This window comes from Hemitrygon akajei, chromosome 3 (assembly GCF_048418815.1).
Source record: "Hemitrygon akajei chromosome 3, sHemAka1.3, whole genome shotgun sequence".
Taxonomy (NCBI): domain Eukaryota; kingdom Metazoa; phylum Chordata; class Chondrichthyes; order Myliobatiformes; family Dasyatidae; genus Hemitrygon; species Hemitrygon akajei.
In genome coordinates, this window is record NC_133126.1 from 128,652,260 (window position 1) to 128,672,641 (window position 20,382).

Below are 20,382 nucleotides of genomic sequence, written 5' to 3' on the forward strand. Positions count from 1 at the left end.
TATGGCATTGGAGTAGTGCTTAGCAACACAGTCATAAGTATAATGTGAGTAGAGCAGAGGACTAAGCACACAGTCCACCTACATCTGTGGGAGTTTATAAAGGTTCCTCTATCTTTGATGGTCAAAGTACATAATCAAGGCTTTGAGTTTGTCTGGGAATGAAGCCTTCTTGTCTCATATGTCACTTGGTTTCACTTTGTAAGAGGTAATAGCATTCACGGCCTACCACAACTGTTGAGCATCCTCCACTGACTCAAGTTTGGTCAGGAATTGCCACTTTGCATGTGAGATGGCTTTCCAAAAATTGTACCTGGACCTCTTGTATCCTACTTAGTCACCAGAAATGAAAGCTGTTGATTGGGCCCTCAGCACATTTCAAATCTCATGGCTCATCCAGGGCTTCTGGTTGGTGAAGATTCTAAATTATTTTGTGGGTGCACACTTGTCCAAGACTGTTTTAATAAAGTCTCTCTCAACTATGCTGTATTAATTCAGATTCACTGAACGCGGCCCGGTCTGCTGACTTGAAGCAATCCTGTAGCCGCCCTTCTGCTTCCTGCAACCACTACTTGTTTTCCTTATCTCTGGAGCCTTGCTCTTTAGCCTCTGCCTGTATGCAGGTAGGAGAAGGACAGTCAAGTGACCAGATTTCATGAAATACAATCTAGGCATCGAATGGTAGGCATTCCTAATCATATTATAGCCATGGTTTCGTGTATTGGGACCCTTGGTACTGCAGGTTACATGCTAATGATATTTGGGCAGAGATTTGTTCAAACAAGCTTGACTGAAATCCCTGACTATAATTTGAAATGTGTTCAGGTGAGTGGGTTCTTGTTTGGTGAAGATAGCATTCAAGATCTCGAGGGTCAGGTTACTGTCATCATTTGGCATTTCATAAACTGTGGTCAGGATCACAGAGGAGAATTCTCTTGATAAGTAAAATGGTTGGCACGTAATCGGTAGATTAGGTCAGCAGAACAAGGGTGCTGCAAGACCAAGACCACTACGTCCACACACCACAGAGAGTTTATCACAAAACATAACACCCACCTTTTGCCATCTCAGAATCAACAGTTTGGTCCATCCTGTGTATCAAGAAGCTTCTGTGTATCGAGTCAGATCACTGAATTTGCCGTACTCAGAGTAAGGTATGTCCTTGTGAAGCACAGAATGCAACAATTCCTTATTTCCCTCCAATACAGCAATCTTGTCATTAGGTCCTGAATCCTGGTCTCCAGTGACTGTGCATTTGTTAATAAGATGTTAGCAACTGTGAAACAGAGACACCTCTTTTTCCCTTATTAGGGAGGGGGAGAGCCTGTGTTATGTCAAATTACCGGGTGAACAAGTATTTTTTGGGGTACTGTAAGCCTGTGTCTTTATTGATGCTTTGCTGCATACTTGAGTGCTCAGTGGGGGGTGCCAATACATTTTTCTGCTGGGGAGGGGGGATGCTTTGCTGCTGCTTACACATGGGTAGGGGGAGCTGGGAGGGGTGCTTTGTGATTTTATCATTTTAACTGTCATTCATCCTTTGGGGCACTCCTCTGTTTTCATGGATGGTTGTGACGAAAAAGAATTTCAGGATGTATATTGTATACATTTCTCTGAGATTAAATGTACCTTTGAAACCTTTGAAACTTTGACGATGCTGGTTAGAGGAACTTTGATTGCTTGGCGTTTCAGCCTGGCTTGGACTCCTCTGTTCCAGCAATGGCAATGTACCAACGTCTGCTTAAAGGTGCATGCTTGAGAGTTATGTCCACTGAGTCCTTCAGAAGATCATGAATTGGGTTAAAACAGGCAAAAATCAGGCATCTTTACCATCAATTAAAATAAACTTTGGCACAATATTGATTAGCTAGGCAGAGAGAATTTATTTCTGATGGCAAGAGAGCCCTGTCCTACAGGGTAGTAATACTTCACGCAGGGCTTTATGTGTGAAGTTAGGAAGGACTCACGCCGAGATTTGTGGAAGTTACAAACTGGTCAATTGATGCTGGATCAATGTAATACCAAAGTTGAAACTGACATAGATAGTTTGGAAATAAGTACATTGATAAATAGGGCAGCACAATCATGTCACTCGCAGTTACAGCCATGTACATTCAGTCCTCCAGTAACTTCCAGTCCTGTCTTTGTGGCGTTTGCATGCTTTCCCTGTGATCATGTTGGTTTCCTCCCACATTCCAGAAATGGGTAGATTATTAGCTTAATTTACTTTAAGTTCTCCCCCATGTGTGGCTGAATGATAAAATCTGGAGGGGCTAAAATGGGATGAGTAATGGATTAGTGCAATGGGGTGGCTAATTGTTGGTATGGTCCCTTCTGACTAAAGGGCCTATTTCAATATTACATCCCTCTATAGCTCTTTCTATGATTCTCCAACAAGAACAGAGGTAGGTCACAGACCCATCATGATCCCTTTGAGCAATGGAGTAGTCTGGCCTAATGCTGTTGCTATTATTCCAGAAGAGACACCCTCCCCCAGTCAGCATCAACTGAAGAGAGCAGAGAAAAATCAGGTTGCTAACAAAATAGAGAGAGTACAGAGGAGATTTACTAGAATATTACCTGGGTTTCAGCACCTAAGTTATAGAGAAAGGCTGAACAAGTTAGGACTTCATTCTTTGGAGTGTAGAAGGTTGAGGGGGGACTTGACAGAGGTATTTTAAATTATGAGGGGGCTAGATAGAGTTGACGTAGATAGGCTTCTTCCATTGAGAGTAGGGGAGATTCAAACAAGAGGACATGAGTTGAGATGTAGTGGGCAAAAGTTTAAGGGTAACACGAGGGGGAATTTCTTTACTCAGAGAGTGGTAGTAGTGTGGAACAAGCTTCCAGTAGAAGTGGTAGAGGCAGGTTCGGTATTGTCATTTAAAGTAAAATTGGATAGGCATATAGACAGGAAAGGAATGGAGGGTTATGGGCTGTGTGCGGGTCAGTGGGACTAATGAGAGTAAGTGTTCAGCACGGACTAAAAGGGCCGAGATGGCCTGTTTCCGTGCTGTAATTGTTATATGGTTATATATAGATTGTACTATCAGCTTAACCGTTTGCAAAATCAGTATTCACACCACTCTCCTCAGCAGTCAGACACATACATGAAAAGTACAACCAGTTCCAACTGCAATGCAGAATGCTGTCACTTGATGAATTGTTTTAAGTTTGATCCAGACTGGATCCAGCTGTTTAAATGCTGACTTCAATTAATGGCTAATTTCCAATGGAAATGACTTGACAAAGTGACTGATAGTGAAACACTGCTTCTTAAACTGCTTAAGCCGCTGTGTGGTGACTGGACTCAAGACTAAAATTAGTTTTATTTGTCACATGGACATCAACACCATCAGTGAAATGTGTTATTTGCATCACGGTCAGCGCAGTCTGAGGATCTGCTGGGGGGGCAGCCCACCACTGTCGCCAAGCTACCTGCGCCAATATAGCATGCTCACAGCTTACTAAACAATATGGGGTGGCATGGTATCATAGGGGTTAGCACAATGCTTTACAGCACAGGTGATCCATGTTCAATTCCTGCCATTGCCCATAAGGAGTTTGTATGTTTGCCCCGTGATGAAGTGAGTTTCCTCCAGGTGCTCCGGTTTCCTCCCACAGCTCAAAGATTGTTAGGTTAATTGATCATTGTAAATTGTCTTTAGGATTATAATTCATAAATTATAAATTGTAAACTAGGATTAAATAGTTCAATAGTTCAATAGTTCCATCTGGCCGGCTGGTGGCACAATGGCATCAGTGCCGGACTCCGGAGCAAAGGTTCCCGAGTTCAAATCCAAGTCGGGCCACCCCCAAGCACGCTTTCCATCCGTGCCGGGTTGAGCGTCGAGCTAGCCACTCAGCCTCGAAAAAAAACAAGGGTCGAGTCAGGAACGTTCATATCGTGATCCGGTTAATCCGAAAGATGACCAATCCTGACACCACGTGCCAGACAAGAATGGCTGACCATCTGGTGCGACACGCTAAAAAAAAAATTAATATCAGAGAAATGTATGCAATATACTGTATACCTTGTTCTTCACAGACATCCATGTAAACAGAAGAGTGCCCCAAAGAATGAATGACAATAAAAACTTTAGAACCCCAAACCCCCCTACTTCCCCCCACGCACAAACAGCAGCAAAGCAATGACCCTCCCCCACCCTCACGCACTTCCACAGAAAAAGCATCAGCACCTTCCACCCACCAAGCAAGCAATAGTAACGTCCCCATGAAAGACCATGATCTGCAGTTCAATGAAACCTAATCATTCACCCAACAATTCAACATACCACAGGCCCTCTCTCTCACTAATAAAGGGAAAGCACAGCAAGGGGGGAGACATGGGCATTGATAAAGTCTGTCACATCGCTTTTTTCCAAGTTCTTTGACTCAAGAATTGGCAATAAAATCTCCCCCACTAATGAGGGGAAGTGAGAGAGAGAGCGCTAGTCACCGAATTCAGAGCCTCCGACAACTGATCTGCTGCTTCAAATGTTGCACTTTCTCCCGCAATGCTTCAGCCAGTGGCACCAGCATAGAATTAAGCCTCGAAGCCCCAAAGGCTGGTCGTGAGCCCTGGGGAGCGGGTCCCTCCACTGCAAAGAACTGAAGTCTGAGAGTAACTCCAAGTCAGGGTCTTCAGCCGAACCCCATGTGCCCTGAAAAGGAAAAAGAGAGACATCAAAGGTAGAAGTTAAGCTGCGTCTGCAGGTGAGCTTGAAGGAGTCGCTGTTAAGTGCCATCTTAGCTCCACCCCCAGGGGTTTGCAGATGGCAAGGGGCAGGATGGGCCTGTCCACGTTGTATCTCAATAAACAAAAACGTGTGTGTTTGGAATGTGTGAGGATACCAAAGTGCCCAGAAGAAGCCGACACAAGTGGGAACATACGATCTCCTTACAGATGGCAGTGGGACTTGAACTTCAATCGACGGGCTGTAAAGCATAACACTAGCCGCTATCTTACCATATCACTGAGAAATATCTTCCCTTCATGCAAAAGCTAAGATAGTCTTTGTCTGTGAAATGTTTAAAGGCATTTGCTTGAACAATGGCAATGTAGAAATGTGGTTAAGTTACTGAACCAGTAACTGCAGTTTGGAGTATTGGTCTATAGATGCGAGTTTGAAGGCCATCATAGCAACTGTAGGAATTTAAATTCAACTAGTTAAATAAATCTGAAATAAAGAGATAATATAAGCAAAGGAAGATACAGCGATGATGTCTGCTTCGGATGATTTGCCTCGAATTAGGGCCACACTGTTAAAATAAGGAATTGGTTATTCAGGACTGAAGCAATAAAAAAGTACTTATCTAGGCAATGTTGAATTCTTGGAGCTCTCCAAGAGGAGAGATTGAAAAATTTTATACATATTGAAGGAACCATGGTAAATAGGAATAGTGTGAGAAAGTGGCACTGAAGGAAAAGCTCAGCTTATTGAGTGTTAGAATGGGTGTAAAGGGCTGAATGGCCTTTCCCTGTTTGTATTTCTTATAATGTTCCGAAGTTCCTTAGGTAAGTCTACTGAAATGACATAAATATATTCAGTACACTAATGTATTTCAGAGAAGAAAATTTGTAACTCTTCAGGGTTCTGCCAAGGGATATTTAACCAGAAATATTGGCTGTTTTTTTTTCCACATTTGTTGCCTAAACTGATGTGTGTTTCTAGCATCTACAGATTTTTTTTTGTTGCTCATTTTCATTCGTTGATGTAAAGAGAACTATTTCTCATCAGTGAGTGCCTGAAACCAGGGGACACAGATTTAATGTGCTTGGCAAGAGCCAGGCTTAAATGAGGAGAAGCATTCGGCTGTAACGATTTGGAATTTAGTACCTAAATATGTGAAGGAACCAGAGTCAGCCATTGCTTTCAGAAGGGAATGGTAATTTACTTGCAGTGCTCTGTGGAAAAATCTGGAGTTTACTGGGATACTTTTGCAGAGAACTGGCATGAGCCAGACATCCAGCTGACAATATATGCATAGGATCACCCATTGCAAATTCTCTTCTGTTAGCTTTCATAATTTAGCAATAAATTACTTTGGGAATATATTCCTCCATCACCATTAGGTCAAAATCCTGGAACATCCAGCCCATTAATCCTGATGGAGTAGCCTTATCACAAGTCATGTGTCAGTTCAGAACGGCGACTCAGCACCACCTTCTCAAAGACACACAGCGGTAGACAATAAATGCTCGTCTTGCCCATGCCCACTAAAATGAATACACAAAAACACAGCAGTTAATTTCTGTCCAGTAAGCTCTCAAAGACAAAAGTACAAATCATCAGATTTTACATATTTTTTGTGGTGTCAATAGGTTAAGGCTGTCACAGTCAGGGCTGGGATAAGCTCCCACTATCTATTAAATGTTCCCAATGGTGTGTGTCTCATATAGCCTCTGACAACCAAGTTCAGCCCCTGGCTTTCATGCGTGGCTTAGCTACTAAGCCCAGAGGAGCCATTTCTACTGACAGGAAGAGGGATAAAGTCAGGTTGCTGGTGCCTTAAAACCTGTTGCTTGTGAGCAAGCTCTGATCTCAAACCTCCTCTGCCTTGCGACTATACACACTCACAGGGAAGCTTGCTGGACTAACACCCCCCCCCCCCCGAGGAAAAATCCAGAACTCCAGAAACTAATTGAAAGAAAAATCATAGAATCCAGGATGGTGTCTACTTACATTTTCCCTTTTTTAGTGAGGCGCTCACATATGACTTGGTGGCGTAATGACATATGCCATTCACATACTTCTTATATATAACCCATAGTGAATTATGTAAACAACAAAGAAGACTTAATAAAACAATATATTAAAATAGTACTGAAATATTAAATACACTACACTGGAATCCCTAAGGCAGTTGGACTTTGTATTCGATGCTGACTGGCAACTCTTGCAACACCACTGGCACCAAATTGTATCAGTCTCTGCCATTCCTTGGGAAACGTGGAGCCTGCTGCACGGACAGCAACTTGCTCTCCACGTCGTACTGCCCTGGCTTGTGAATTAGCTTGTCTATCACTTAGACAGATAGGGTACGATAACTATGGTCAATCCTGACCAAGGAAGGGATTCAGTAGTCTTCAGGAGACTTGAACTATTTAATTTTTGTTTTTTTGGGAGCTCCTGTGGGACTTTGAGCTAAGGCAGCAGATGATTTATCTCTATTACATACAAAAGGCTGGAGGAACTTAATGGATCATGCAAGTTCTATAGAGGGAAATGGACAGTCGATGTTTCAGATCACCTCCCTTGAATATGTGATAGCTCACATTATGAAGTATCAGTGTAGGCACGGGCAAGTTTCTCAATTTTAGCTTGTATCCAGAGAGAACTCACTGAAAAGGACTAATCCTGCTATTTGAAACCACGGTGTTGGTGACACTTTATTATGCTCATTAAGATTTTATTGGAAGAAACCTTAAGCATCTACCAATTCCTTCCCTACTCATTCTCAACATCCCCAACCTTGTTGCTCAGCAACCTTTCCCAGCAACTGAACATCTGACACAAATGTCACACAAACCGAGACAACTGTCCACTGATTATTTGATTTGACTGCCTTCCCACCATACACATCCACTAATGATCTGAAACAAAGTATTTTGTCACGACCCCCCCAAAGAAAAATTGAGGGCTTGAGGGCCTGAAAATCCACCAATCGCTGTTATGCTGACGAGTCATTCTGTGTTTACACTTGCACAGTGAGATGAGGGCAACTTCTACTCATGCGCATATTCTTAAACATCTGCATATTGTTATTTGGACCCTTGGTTCAAGCCAAACTCCGCAAATGTCTCCTCATTAACTCCAAACATTTGCCCTTAACATTGCAAGAAAGTTGGCATTCTCTTCTGAAAGCAATGAGTGAGATTGACTCCTTCACATCTTTGGATGGTAGATTCCAAATCATCTTGAAAAGTATCCACGTGACATAAATGTGAAATAAAAGCTAGTATTGGAGGATTAAGGGCAAGGCCTGTTTCAGATCAAACATGAGATGCCCCATCCATTTTTCAATTCCATGCTTCCGAACGTGAGCTCCAGTGCTCAAGCTGTCTTCCTTGACTGCTTATCTTTCTGCTATGCAGTGGAAGCTGATTGTACATTTCTTTTCCCCATTTTACTTTGCAATTTTACCCTATTCAGGGTTTTACTTTCCATATATTATGAGAAAACTGTTTTTTCTTTCCAAAATGTATAGCATCACTTTAATCTATCTTGAAATTGCTCTTCAAGTTTGTTAATGACTTCTTGTAACTTGTTCCGTTTCCTCAGAACTGACTGTCTCTATCCAGCATCTCAATTTAACATTGTTTGAAAATTTATAAATTGTTACTAATTCTAAGAAAGTTGTGAACAGTTAACTTGATCCTTCAATAACTCAATGTTATGTTTTGTGACTGCCAATCATTAAACTTACTCAAAGGAAGATACGGGAGTCCGAAATTCAGGTCTAACTTCAAGTTTACGAGTTTGTGAGGTGTCCACGCATCATGTATTTATACGTATAACCCATAATGAATTATTTAAACAAACAAGTATGCTTAATGCTTAATCAACTAATATATTCATTCACAAGATTACTCAAATATTTCTTAAATATTAAATACACAACACTCAGCTTCTCATCTCCTGCCCTGGGAAATTGTTATCCTTCACCCATTCTCACCACTTTCATTTATCAGGTTAGGAAGAACCTCCTTAACTATCCAAGGAACTACTTTTTGGGTAATTTAGGATTATAGTTAATTATGGATTACAGTTAGGAAAATTCTTTTGCCTTGAATTTCCACTGTATCTCTGCCGATGTGCATTAAACATCTGTGGGATACTGTTTTATTACTATTACAACATGTACCAAGGTACAATGAAAAACTTGGTATTGCAATGCTATCATTGAGGATCATTTAATCACATCAGCACATTGAGATTGTACAAGGGAAAATCAAGTTCAAGCTTACTGTCATTGAAATGTACATGTGTATTCTGCCAAATGAAACAATGTTCCTCTGGGCCAAGGTACACAACACACTACACATAACTGAAACACACAACATAAAGTGATATTACCACAAATAAATTAACAAAAAATAAAGTGCGTCAGTAATCAGTAGCGGAATGAAAAATGTAGATCTGGTCACGAACCTGTCTCCTGGGAAACATGCCATATAAGGTTAGAAGATAAAGAGAACTACATGAATGGGGCAGAGGTTGAATGAAGTATGATTTTCCCCAAACTACTGAAAATATGAATGCAACTAAAATGCAATCTCAAAGTAATTGAGAGAAAGATATAACCACAACATTGACAGCTGCAACACTGGGCAATAAGCAGATAAGAAAGCTATAAACTATCTGCTGGAAGAACTTAGCAGGTCATTCAGTATCTATGAGGGAGATAAAGGAGTTGTCTATGGTTCAGGTTGTAACTTTAGATCACCATTGAGTAAAGCGGGTAAGGGAAATTTCTTTCCTCCCACAGATACTGTTCAACTTGCTAACTTCCTCCAGTTCCTCCAGATTCCAGCATTTGCTGTGTCTCGTGTCTCTCTAAGCAAATACGAAAAGCAATACACACACTGAGTCTAGTTTCTCAAAATGTGGAACTTTACCGTAAAAGGACCTGAATCAAGCCCTTGCCTGTTTCGATGCATACCCTAGCACTGCTGACACTTATCTTTTCCTGTAGCTACATAGCTCCTAGCAATCTTACCACCATCTTGTAACAGCTGCCTTGCAAGTGAGTGGCAACCAGTCCCCTAAATATCACATCCCAAGGTCCTGCCTGCAGCACTGCCCTGGCTCCCTCTGACAACTGGGCTTCCAAAGGGCTGCTTCACTATTTATAAATGCCTCTGATAATCCAAAGAATTTACACACAGCTGGAATTCATTTAAACGGTTATAAAATATTAAATCTTATTTAAATATTAGCTAATAAACAATAATAAGTGCATTACAAACTACAATTCATTGCTATTAATTAATTGAAGAAGTAAATTTACTGTGAATTCAATTAAAACAAAACCAACCCTTATCAACATTTAGCAGCATCTCTGCTGTTCAGCAACATATACCTTGCTAGTGACCTCCATCTGGCCCATTTCCTGAGAACACTGAGGAATTACCTGAAGAAGTAAGTGGCGTCTCCAGAGATGAAGAAGAAGTTCTGATGCACCAACACCTGATCTTTAGCTTGCTCTGTACTTCCGAACTGCAGTCCGGAGGTGCATGAAATTAGGAACTTCCAGTACGAGGGCTCCCTGCCCAGACGCAGTGGCTGTTTGGGGTCCAATCAAATGTACAGTTGTTCATCTTATATCGTTTTTGAGATGGTAAGTCAATGCTGGATACTACAAACATTAAGTAGAGCAGGACTAGTTGCTCGATAGCAATGGAGCTGGACCTACTGCATATCGTTGTGCTGTTGCCTGGACTTGTTGCATATTGCCATGCTGAGACGGTGTGCGACACAACACGCAGAGCAAGTGATTCAAATGGGCTGAGTGATTATCTTGGGCATTTTTATTAGGATCACAAAACCCTGTTGGACATTGCTGACATATAATACTCCAAGTCCATTCATTGGCGAGACCGATGCTGGGGCAGCTGCATTGCCTTGGTTGTGGTAAGGACTAGGCCTCGACCGTGGGGTCACCTTGGATGCAACAGCCTGTTGCAGCTGCCCAGTGGAGAGAGCAGGGGCCTCTGCTGGAATTGTGCTGGATTGGGAACTGGCCCCTCCTGTTGGCGCTGCTCTCCAGTGTTCACTCGGTTCTGCCTTCTGGTATCTGTTCAGTGCTGCCCTCCAGTGTTTGCTTGGTGGAAGAGCAAGCCAGATTGGGACAATTTATGGTTATGTCACTCGGAGACTTGGGATTTTCTCCCCTCTCTCTTTCTGACTGAATGTTTTTTCTGAAATCATAACCATATGTGCTATTTGTGCAATGTGTTATTTTCAGTATGTTGTGTGTTGTTGGTAATATGTTTTTTATCCTAGCCCCAGAGGAGTGCTTCTGTTTTGCTATACACAGTACGATTGAGCCAAATGAACCCTGCGTGGTCTCGGAGCCTTTCATCAGCTGCAGCGAGGAATTTTCAAGACAAGGCCTAGAGATACATAACTTCCATGTCTCTGTGTGCCAGCTATTACAGGGAGGAAGCCAGAACGGCTTCAGTGAGGCTGTCAGTTGCTTTGCAGAGGCAGGAGGTGGTCCATCTTCTGACGCCAGAGAGATCCAATGATGATCCTGGTTCTTGCCAAGGCTTCCCTACTCAATATTCATTGGTGTTCGAACTTCAGCCAACCTGGTTCCCTACAGAGTGTGGAAAGGAGGCCTTCATGATCCATCTCCTGACTGGGAAAGCCCTGGCAAGGCCACCATGTATTGGGAGCGAAGGTCAGAGATTTGCCAGGATTTGGAGCAATTCATGACTACCATGAGGAGGGTGTTCCATCATCCCACTGGAGCAACTGAGGCTCAGACCATCTGACGAAGGTGCATCAGGGCAGTTGGTTAGGAGCAGACCATGTCATTGAGTTTTGGACTTTGGCCCAGAGAGTGGTTGGAATGGGGAGGCCTTCATCAGTCTGTACCGCCATGGACTCTGAAACAAACTGAAGCATGCCCTTGCTTTGGAAAAACCAGTCCTGCCTTCAAGGACAGACAAGCAGCCTCCAGCCAACAGGCCCTTGCGATTTCAAACCCTGTCCAGTCAGTGGTGTGTTGGAGATAGAGAGAGAGGATCTCTAATTCAAGAGCAAGCCAAGGAGGTGCCCAAGTAGTTTGGAGCTCTTGCAGCTAAGTCAAAGGGCTGCAGTTATCAGGTTCCATCTAAGGGGGAGGCTGCAAAATGGAGACCCTTACAGCCTAGTCGCAGGAGCACGATGACTATTTGTCAGGCCTCACTGCCGTGTCTGAGGATACGGACAAGGACTTAGACTTTGATTTGGCCTCTGTTTTTACTAAAGACTCTTGTGAACTAATGGAGGAGACTCGGGGGTCTACCAAATCATTCCCATTACCTAAGGAGCCTCAAGAGTCATCCTCGGAGGAATGCTTGAGGGTAATTGCAGTACCCAAGCTAGTAGAAATCCCTTCTGTCTACAAGGATTTGGAAGAGATCTTCAACAAGGGAAAGGCTCAACTCTTCCACCGCACCAGCCCTATGACTGTGCTATAGATGTCCTCCATGGGGCTGATTATACCTGTTCTCAGGCCCAGAGAGAAGTACTATGGAGGAATATATAAAGGCTCTTTCCCTGGGATTTATTTGGCCCTCCACCTCTCTAATGAAGGTGCTGGCTTCTTCTTTGTACAGAAAAAGGATGGGAGCCTGCGACCATACATTGATTATAGAGGGCAAAATGGTCGAATTGTTAAACTCTTCCACTCATCAACACTGCCTTCAAGATTCTCCGAGGGACAAGACTTGCAGAGTGCGTACAACCTAGTTTGCATAAAGGAGGGTGATGAGTGGAAGACAGCATTCAACACACCGACAGGGCATTATGAGTACCTGGTCATGCTCTTTGGCTTTGTGAATACACCAGCAGTTTTCCAGGCCTTTATACATGATGTTCTCCAGGATTCTCTCCATATTATGTATTTGTCAACTTGGACAACATCCTAATTTTCTGAATGTCCATTGAGGAGCACATTGCTCACGTCAGTGATATCCTAAAGAGGCTTCTTGATCATGATCTTTATGTCAAACTGGAGAAGTCCGAATTTCACATAACCACCATTTCATTTTTGGGTTTCATCTTCTCCAATAGCAATCTCAAGTTGGACCCTGGTAAGAAGCAGGAAGTCAGAGCAACCATCTCCAATGATTCCTGGAATTTCCCAATTTTTACCAAAAGTTCATCAGAAGCTTCAGCCGCTGACAGCACTAAGCAAGAGATCTATGACCCTTCTGTTTGATCTGTCACAGTGGAGGCTGCTTTCGCAGAGCTCAAACAGCAGTTCACGACAGCTCTCATTTTGATTGCACCTAACCCGGACCTTCCCTTTCATCATGGAGGTGGACATCTTTGTCATTGGAGAAATGTTGTTGCAATGGACACCTTCAGACAAAAAATACAGCCTTGTATGTTGTTTTCCAGTTGGCTATCCCTGGCAGAGGTGAACTATGTCATTGAAAATAAAGAACTACTCACATTCAAGTTGGCTCTGGAGAAATGGCATCACTGGCTCGAGGGGGACAAGAACCCTTTTATCATATAGACAAACCACAAAAATCTGGCTTATATTCAGGGGATACGTATCGAGAATGACTGCTCACATAGGGATTGCCAGAATCCTCAAGTTCATTAAGAGAAGATATTGGTGGCCTGGAATGGTGAGGAAGGTCCATCAATACATGCAGGCATGTAAGGTGTATGCTTGGAACAAAGAGCCTCGGACCCAACCTCAATGGCTCTGTTCTGGGCAGACCATGGGCTCACAACTCCATGGACTTTGTCCCAGGTCTTCCTCTTTCCAAGGGGAAGACCGTTATCATGGTAACTGTGGATCATTTTTCTAGGCTTGCACATTCATCACTTTGGACAGACTACCATCTGCAACAGAGACAGACAAAATCCTCCTGCACCAGGTCTTCAGGATCCACAGTTTTTCGATGGACATTGTGTCAGATCACGGTTGGCAATTTATGTTGCGGTTTTGGAGGGCGTCCTCTAAGCTGACTGGGGAAGCATCAAGTCTTTCCTCTGAGTTTCACCCATAGTCCAAAGGCCAGACAGACCGAGTGAACCAAGGTTTGGAACAAACCCTTAGATGCCTGGCCCCTGAAAGATCGGGTGAGTGGTGCAACCATTTGATGTGTGCAGAAGTCACCCACAACACTCTATGGAATTTGGTGCACAGGATGTCCCCTTTTGAATATCAATTTGGGTATTGTCTGCCACTCTTCCCTGAGCAGGAGGTCAAGGTTGGGGTTCCTGTGGCCGAAGATCTTGTCCAACACTGCTAGGAGAGATGATTAAGACAAGGAAGATTTTGTTAGCTTTCATCAGGAAGGTTGAAATAAAGGCAAACTACAAGACAAGACAGGGACCAGTTTTACAGCCTGGGCAAGCGGTCTGGTTATTGACTCAGGATTTGCCTTTTTGAGTCTAAGAAATTGACACCTACGTTCTTTGGACCCTTCAAGATTCTCAAGAAAGTGACTTACACCTTGCAGCTCCCCAAAACACTCACGATCCACATCTCCACATTCCAAATTAAAACCTGTGAACAGCAGCCCTTTAACCCCACCAGCATTAGTCGTGCCACCACCCATGTTCGTCGATGAGGAACAGGTCTACACCGTGAGAAAACTTCTGGATTCACAGACTCTTTGGGGTGTTGTGGACTGGGAAAGATTCGGACCTGAGTAACAGAGTTCCTGAAAGGGACATCTTAGGTCCGGCTCTCATCCATGACTACCATCATTGTCTTTTTGAGCAGCCACGGCCATCAGGAACTGGCCAGAGGGAAGAGGGCCCTATTATAACACACACGCAACCACGCCAGCTTCAGGGTTTTAGGCACTCTAACTCCCTGGAATATGGATAGCTGGTGTGGCCCCTTTAATGATTCAGGCTGTCCTGCTAACTGCCAGCCATGTTTTGACGAAAGGATTTAATACTTAAAGAGGACTTGAACTGGGGTTCAGTGCTCAGTGATCAGCTCAATTTTGGATTCTTCATTTCAGTTTTGTATCGTTCCTCCACTCTGGTCTCAGATATCCAGCATTTGGGTCCTAATCATCCTCACCTAGGTCTCTCATCACAGCAGGAAGCATGAGAGGGACCTAACAGATGTTTCTAAAGTTATGAAATAAGTGATGCAGCTGCATCATTACCCTGTGGGCCAAACACAACTAGACACCATTAGATAAGGTTGATGACAAGAAATCAGATGGAGGTTCCAAAATAAATTCTTAATTATAAAAGGGATAAGAATGTAGAAGCTTCCTAGCTCAGAGAATGTTTGAGCTGATGAGTGTATTGTTACTGAGTGAATGATATGAGGAACAAAGTGAAGGACGCAAGTGGAGTAGATAAGGAAGGCTGTAGAAAGTAGAAAGTCATAGATGGGTTGAACTAAATGCAATATATTCTATAGACTGAAATATCTCTACTATAGGCTGAAATATCTTAACAGATCGCTGTGACTGCAGCCTGCCAAAGTCCCAAAAGCACCTGAACTCTTGTAAAACCTCATCTTACATCACCAATGAACGACCTTGCACGCTGAATGCAACCCACCAAATAGTCCCTAAAGCACCTGAGTTTTTAAAACTCGTGTGCCAATATCCAGGAATGACCTCTGGCACTGACTGCAGCCTGCTGAAAAATAAGCTGTAAAGAGCAAAGAAGGTTATCAAAGTTACAGTGCATTTTGTTTAGCTGAAGTTTGTTTAGCAAATGGAGTTCTATTTAAGTACGTGCAAGGTGTGAGACTTTGGAAAGTTAAACCAAGGTAGGACTTGCACAGTGAACTACAGGGTCCTGCAGAATGTTGTGGAACAGATGGACCTTGTCTCCAGGGTAACAATCTCTGGACCGCTGTCTGGTAAACGTGCCAGTGAGGCTTAGAATAGGGTGATTTTACAGATGAATCTGTGGTTGATGAGCTGGTGCAGGGGGCAGGGTTTAAAATTTCTGGATCATTAGGGATGTTGGGGTTGAGATTACGAAGTACTTGGAGGCACATGACAAGATAGGCCAAAGCCAGCATGGTTTCCTGAAAGGAAAATCCTGCCTGACTAACCTGCTGCAATTTTTTGAGGAAATTACAAGCAGGGTAGACAAGGGAGATGCAGTAGATGTGGTGTACTTGGATTTTCAGAAGGTCTTTGACAAGATGCTGCATATGAGGCTGCTTAGCAAGATAAGAGCCCATGGAATTATAGGGACGTTACTAGCGTGAGCGGAGCATTGGCTAGTCGGCAGAAAACAGTGAGTGGGAGTAAAGGGATCCTATTTTGGCTGGCTGCCGGTTAACAGTGGAATTCCGTAGGGGCCGATGTTGGGACTGCTGCTTTTTACAATGTATGTCAATGATTTGGATTATGGGATTAATGGATTTGTGGCTAAATTTGTCGATGATACAAAAATAGGTGGAGGAGTGGGTAGTGTTGAGGAAACAGAGAGTCTGCAGAGAGACTTAGATAGTTTAGGAGAATGAGCAAAGAAGTGACAACTGAAATACAATGTTGGAAAGAGTATGGTCATGCACTTTGGTGGAAGAAATAAACAGGAAGACTATTATTTAGATGGGGAGAGAATTCAAAATGCAGAGATGCAAAAGGACTTGGGAGTCCTTGTGCAGGATACCCTAAAGGTTAACCTTCAGGTTGAGTCAGTGGTGAGGAAGGTGAATGCAATGTTGGCATTCATTTCTAGTGGTATGGAATATAAAAGGAGGGCTGTGATGTTGAGGCTCTATAAGGCACTCATGAGACCACACAGAGTATTGTGTGCAGTTTTGGGCTCTTTATTTTAGAAAGGACATTACTGACATTGGAGAAAGTTCAGAGAAGATTCACGAAAGTGATTTCAGGAATGAAAGGAATGTATGAGGAATGTCTGGCAGCTCTTGGGCTGTATTCTCTGGAGTTCATGAGATTGAGGGGGGATCGCATAGAAACATTCCGAATGTTAAAAGGCCTGAACATATTAGATATGGCAAAGTTATTTCCCATCGTAGGGGAATCTAGGACAAGCGGGCACAACTCCGGGATTGAAGGACATCCATTTAGAAAAGAGATGCAGAGAAATTACTTTAGTCAGAGGGTGGTAAATCTGTAGAATTTGTTGCCACAAGTGGCTGTGGAGGCCAAGTCATTGGGTGCATTTAAGGAAGAGATAGATAAGTTCTTGATTAGCCAGGGCATCAAAGGGTACAGGGAAAAGGCAGGGGAGTGGGGATGACTAGAAGAATTGGATCAGCCCATGATTGAATGGTGGAACAGACTTGATGGGCTGAATGACCTACTTCTGCTCCTATATCTTATGGTCTTGGACCTGACCCACTGCCAGAGGCATCTGTCTACTCACGATTTTTCTAGATGCAGAGCTCCAGTCAAGCTGGTCCCACACACTTGCCACGTGTCCAGTTAGGTGAAATGTACTCCAGGTGACAAATAGACCCCAAGTGGTGCATCCTGAGACCCCACCCACAGTGTCTTCTTTAACAATGAAGCAGGGATAAGCAAAAGGTTTTAAATTATGCATTTAAAATATTTTTAAAAGGGATGTAGATACTTTGAAAGCATATTAAAACTGACAGATTATTAAAATATTGAAATGAAGTAAAGGAATTATTTACTTTCAAAGAATGAATGGGTCACTGTACACCAGCCCTCCCTGCTGTAGAGCTAAGGCTAGATGTCCAGTGTGTCTGATTCCTCTTGCAACATGTCCATGCCCCACTGCTGGGAACAATGTTGAATACAGCCTTAGGATTCACCTATGAATGCATGTCAGAATTCTGGGTCTAAATGGGGCCATATGGAAATTCGAAACACCCCAAGGCAAAACCTGACACCCTGCAATTGTCTTCAGAGCTGCCATATATCACTTAGCACCACTTAGCCCCATATAATACCTGTAGACATAGGAGCTCACGTACTTGGAAAGAAACCATCAGGCTTGCTGAATACTATTTCTGCTAGTTCACAGTTATTTGAAAACAAAGTAATATTTTACTCCTTTTTCCTTCATTTAAATTGATATCATTCAATCAAGCAGAAATCTCAGACCAATGTGAACGCACACAGTCCCAAGGCTGCATTAGTCACACTACTTAGTCAGAGTACGTCATTCTCCGGTAATATTCCACACAGAGTGCTGAGAGCTGGTATAATCATCAAGAGAAAATAAAAGAGATTATGAAATAATTAGCCCAGGGCAGACTCTTGCAACTGAGAAATAAAAGTCCATTTTGTTACTCACAGCTTCACAGAGTCAAATTCTTTGACAATGAAGTAAAAAATCAAAAAATTGAAGCTGAATTATCTATTCTGGAAAGAAATGCCTTTCCTGCAAATGTGCAAACTCACGTTTGTGTAAGCCAGTCTGCAGGGGAACCTATAAGAGCAACATGCATTTGAAAGAGGCCTCACTAACACCATCCCCAGGAGTGCCATTACAGAGACAACTGTTTGCAACTATCTGCTCCATTTCAGCTGCACGATGATCTTGTTCTGCAGATCGCACATCTCTTGGTTGCCAAGGATCCACCTTATTTTGTGATGATGTAATGGCAAAACTTAATTATTCCCCAATGAAACAAAAAAAAAATCCAGTCCCAAAATGCAGCTTACACATCAAGTGGGATGGCTGTTATGTAAATGATGTGTTAGTGGATCTAAAAGTGGACAGAGGATTACTAACAACAAAAGGAAGCAGACGAGTCTGAAGATTTAAAAAGCTAAGAGGCAAACTTGACGTAATACTCTAGAAGCATTTCGGCTTACAAATAAATCACTGTGGAATTACTTGTGGTAATTCAGAGAACTGGCTGTGTTACATGAAGGATAACACTTTGATATGGCCACTTAGTTCATCGAATTCAAATATTATTAAATTTAATATACGTCCTCTAAAAATTTACCTACTTGATTGGACTATTGGTATCTTACCTCAATATGATATTGACTAGCAGCACTTGAGAACAATCACCTCAGACTATGTTAATGATTGTTTATGTAAGCATATTCTAATATAGTCATACAGATTCAGCAGGGAAACAGGGCAACCTTCAAGCATAAATTCTTATACTGCTTTTAAATTATAGAATATAGAACATTAAAGCACTGTGTAGGCCCTTTGGCCCAAGATGCTGAGACGACCGTTTAACCTACTCAAAGATCAAATTCAGAATCAGGTTTAATATCAGCAGCATATATCATAAAATCTGTTGTTTTGCAGCAGCAGTACCCTGAACTACATAATAATTTTTTTAAAAACCTAAGTTACAGCAAGAAATATATGTAAGAATTAAATTAAACAAGAAGTGCAAAAAGAGAGCAAAAAAAAAGTGAGGTAGTATTCATGGGTTCATTGTCCATTCAGAAATCTGATAGCAGAAAGGAGGAAGCTGTTCCTGAATCATTGAGCGCACACCTTAAGGCTCCTGTATCTCCTCCCTGATGGTAGCAATGAGAAAGCATGTCCTGAGTGATGAGGTCATTAATGATGGATGCCACCTTCTTGATGCATTGCCTAATGAAGCTACCCTGGATGCTGGGGAGACTAGTGCCCATAATGGAGATGACCGAATTTACAATTTCTGCAGGTTTTCCAATCCTGTGCAGTGACCCCCTCTGTACCAGATGGTGATGGAACCAGTCAGAACGTCCTCCTTGGTATGCCTGTTGAAAAAATGCAAATCTTTGGTGACATACCAAGTCTCCTCAAATTCTCAATAAAACATTCTCAATAAAACTGTCGTGCCTTCTTTGTAATTGCATTAGTATGTCGGACCCAGGATAGATCTTCAGAGATACTGACATGTAGGAACTTGAAACTGCTCAGCCTTTCCACGGTTGATCCCTCAATAAGAACTGGTCTGTGTTCCCCTGACTTCCTCTTCTAAAGTCCACAGTCAATTCCTTGGCCTTACTGATGTTGAGTGCAAGGTTTTTGCTGTGATGCCACTCACCCAGCTGATCTTTCTTGCTCCGCATCACCATCTGAAATTGTGTCATCAGTAAATTTATAGACGCCATTTGAGCTGAGCCTAGCCAAGCAGTTGTGGGCGTAGACAGAGTAGAGCAGTGGACTAAGCACACATGGCCAGTGAGGAGGAGATATTATTTTTGATCCACACTGACTGGGGTCTCCCAGTGATTAATCAAGGATCCATTTGCAGAGGGAGATACAGAGGCCCAGGTTTTGGAGCTTGTTGATTGGAATGGAGGTTATGAACACTGAACTGTAATCAATAAACATGCTATTGTCCAGGTGATCAAAGGCCAAGTGGAGAGCCAATGAGATTACATCTGACACGCAAATTGCCGTTTATTCTGGTCATGACCAACCTCTCAAAGCACTTCACCATAGCAGATGTAAATGCAACTGGGTAATAGTCATTGAGGCAGCTTACCCTGCTCTTCTTGGGCCCTGGTATAACTGTCAGTGTTTTGAAGCAAGTGAGAGATTAAGCTCTTCCATTCCATCTAGCCCTCCATTTTTCTATTATCCATGTGCCTATCTAAGAGTTTCTTAAATGTCCTTAATCTATCTACCTCTACGACTACCCTAGCAATGCGTTCTCACACTCAGTACTCTGTGTCAAAAACATTAATTTCTGACATCCTCTCTATACTTTTCTCCAGTGACCTTACATTCCCCCGTCAGATTAGTTATTTCTGCCTTG

General features: G+C 42.7%; 1 long non-coding RNA gene across 1 annotated transcript; it reads right to left on the reverse strand.

Annotated features, from left to right (window-relative positions):
* Positions 1–1,879: 1,879 nt before the first annotated feature.
* Positions 1,880–12,372, reverse strand: LOC140725391 (uncharacterized). The gene is made up of 3 exons (XR_012098335.1): positions 10,135–12,372; positions 4,457–4,661; positions 1,880–3,983 (listed from the first exon to the last, which is right to left on the reverse strand). It is a non-coding gene; the product is annotated as an uncharacterized lncRNA (long non-coding RNA).
* Between the last annotated feature and the right edge of the window lie 8,010 nt (positions 12,373–20,382).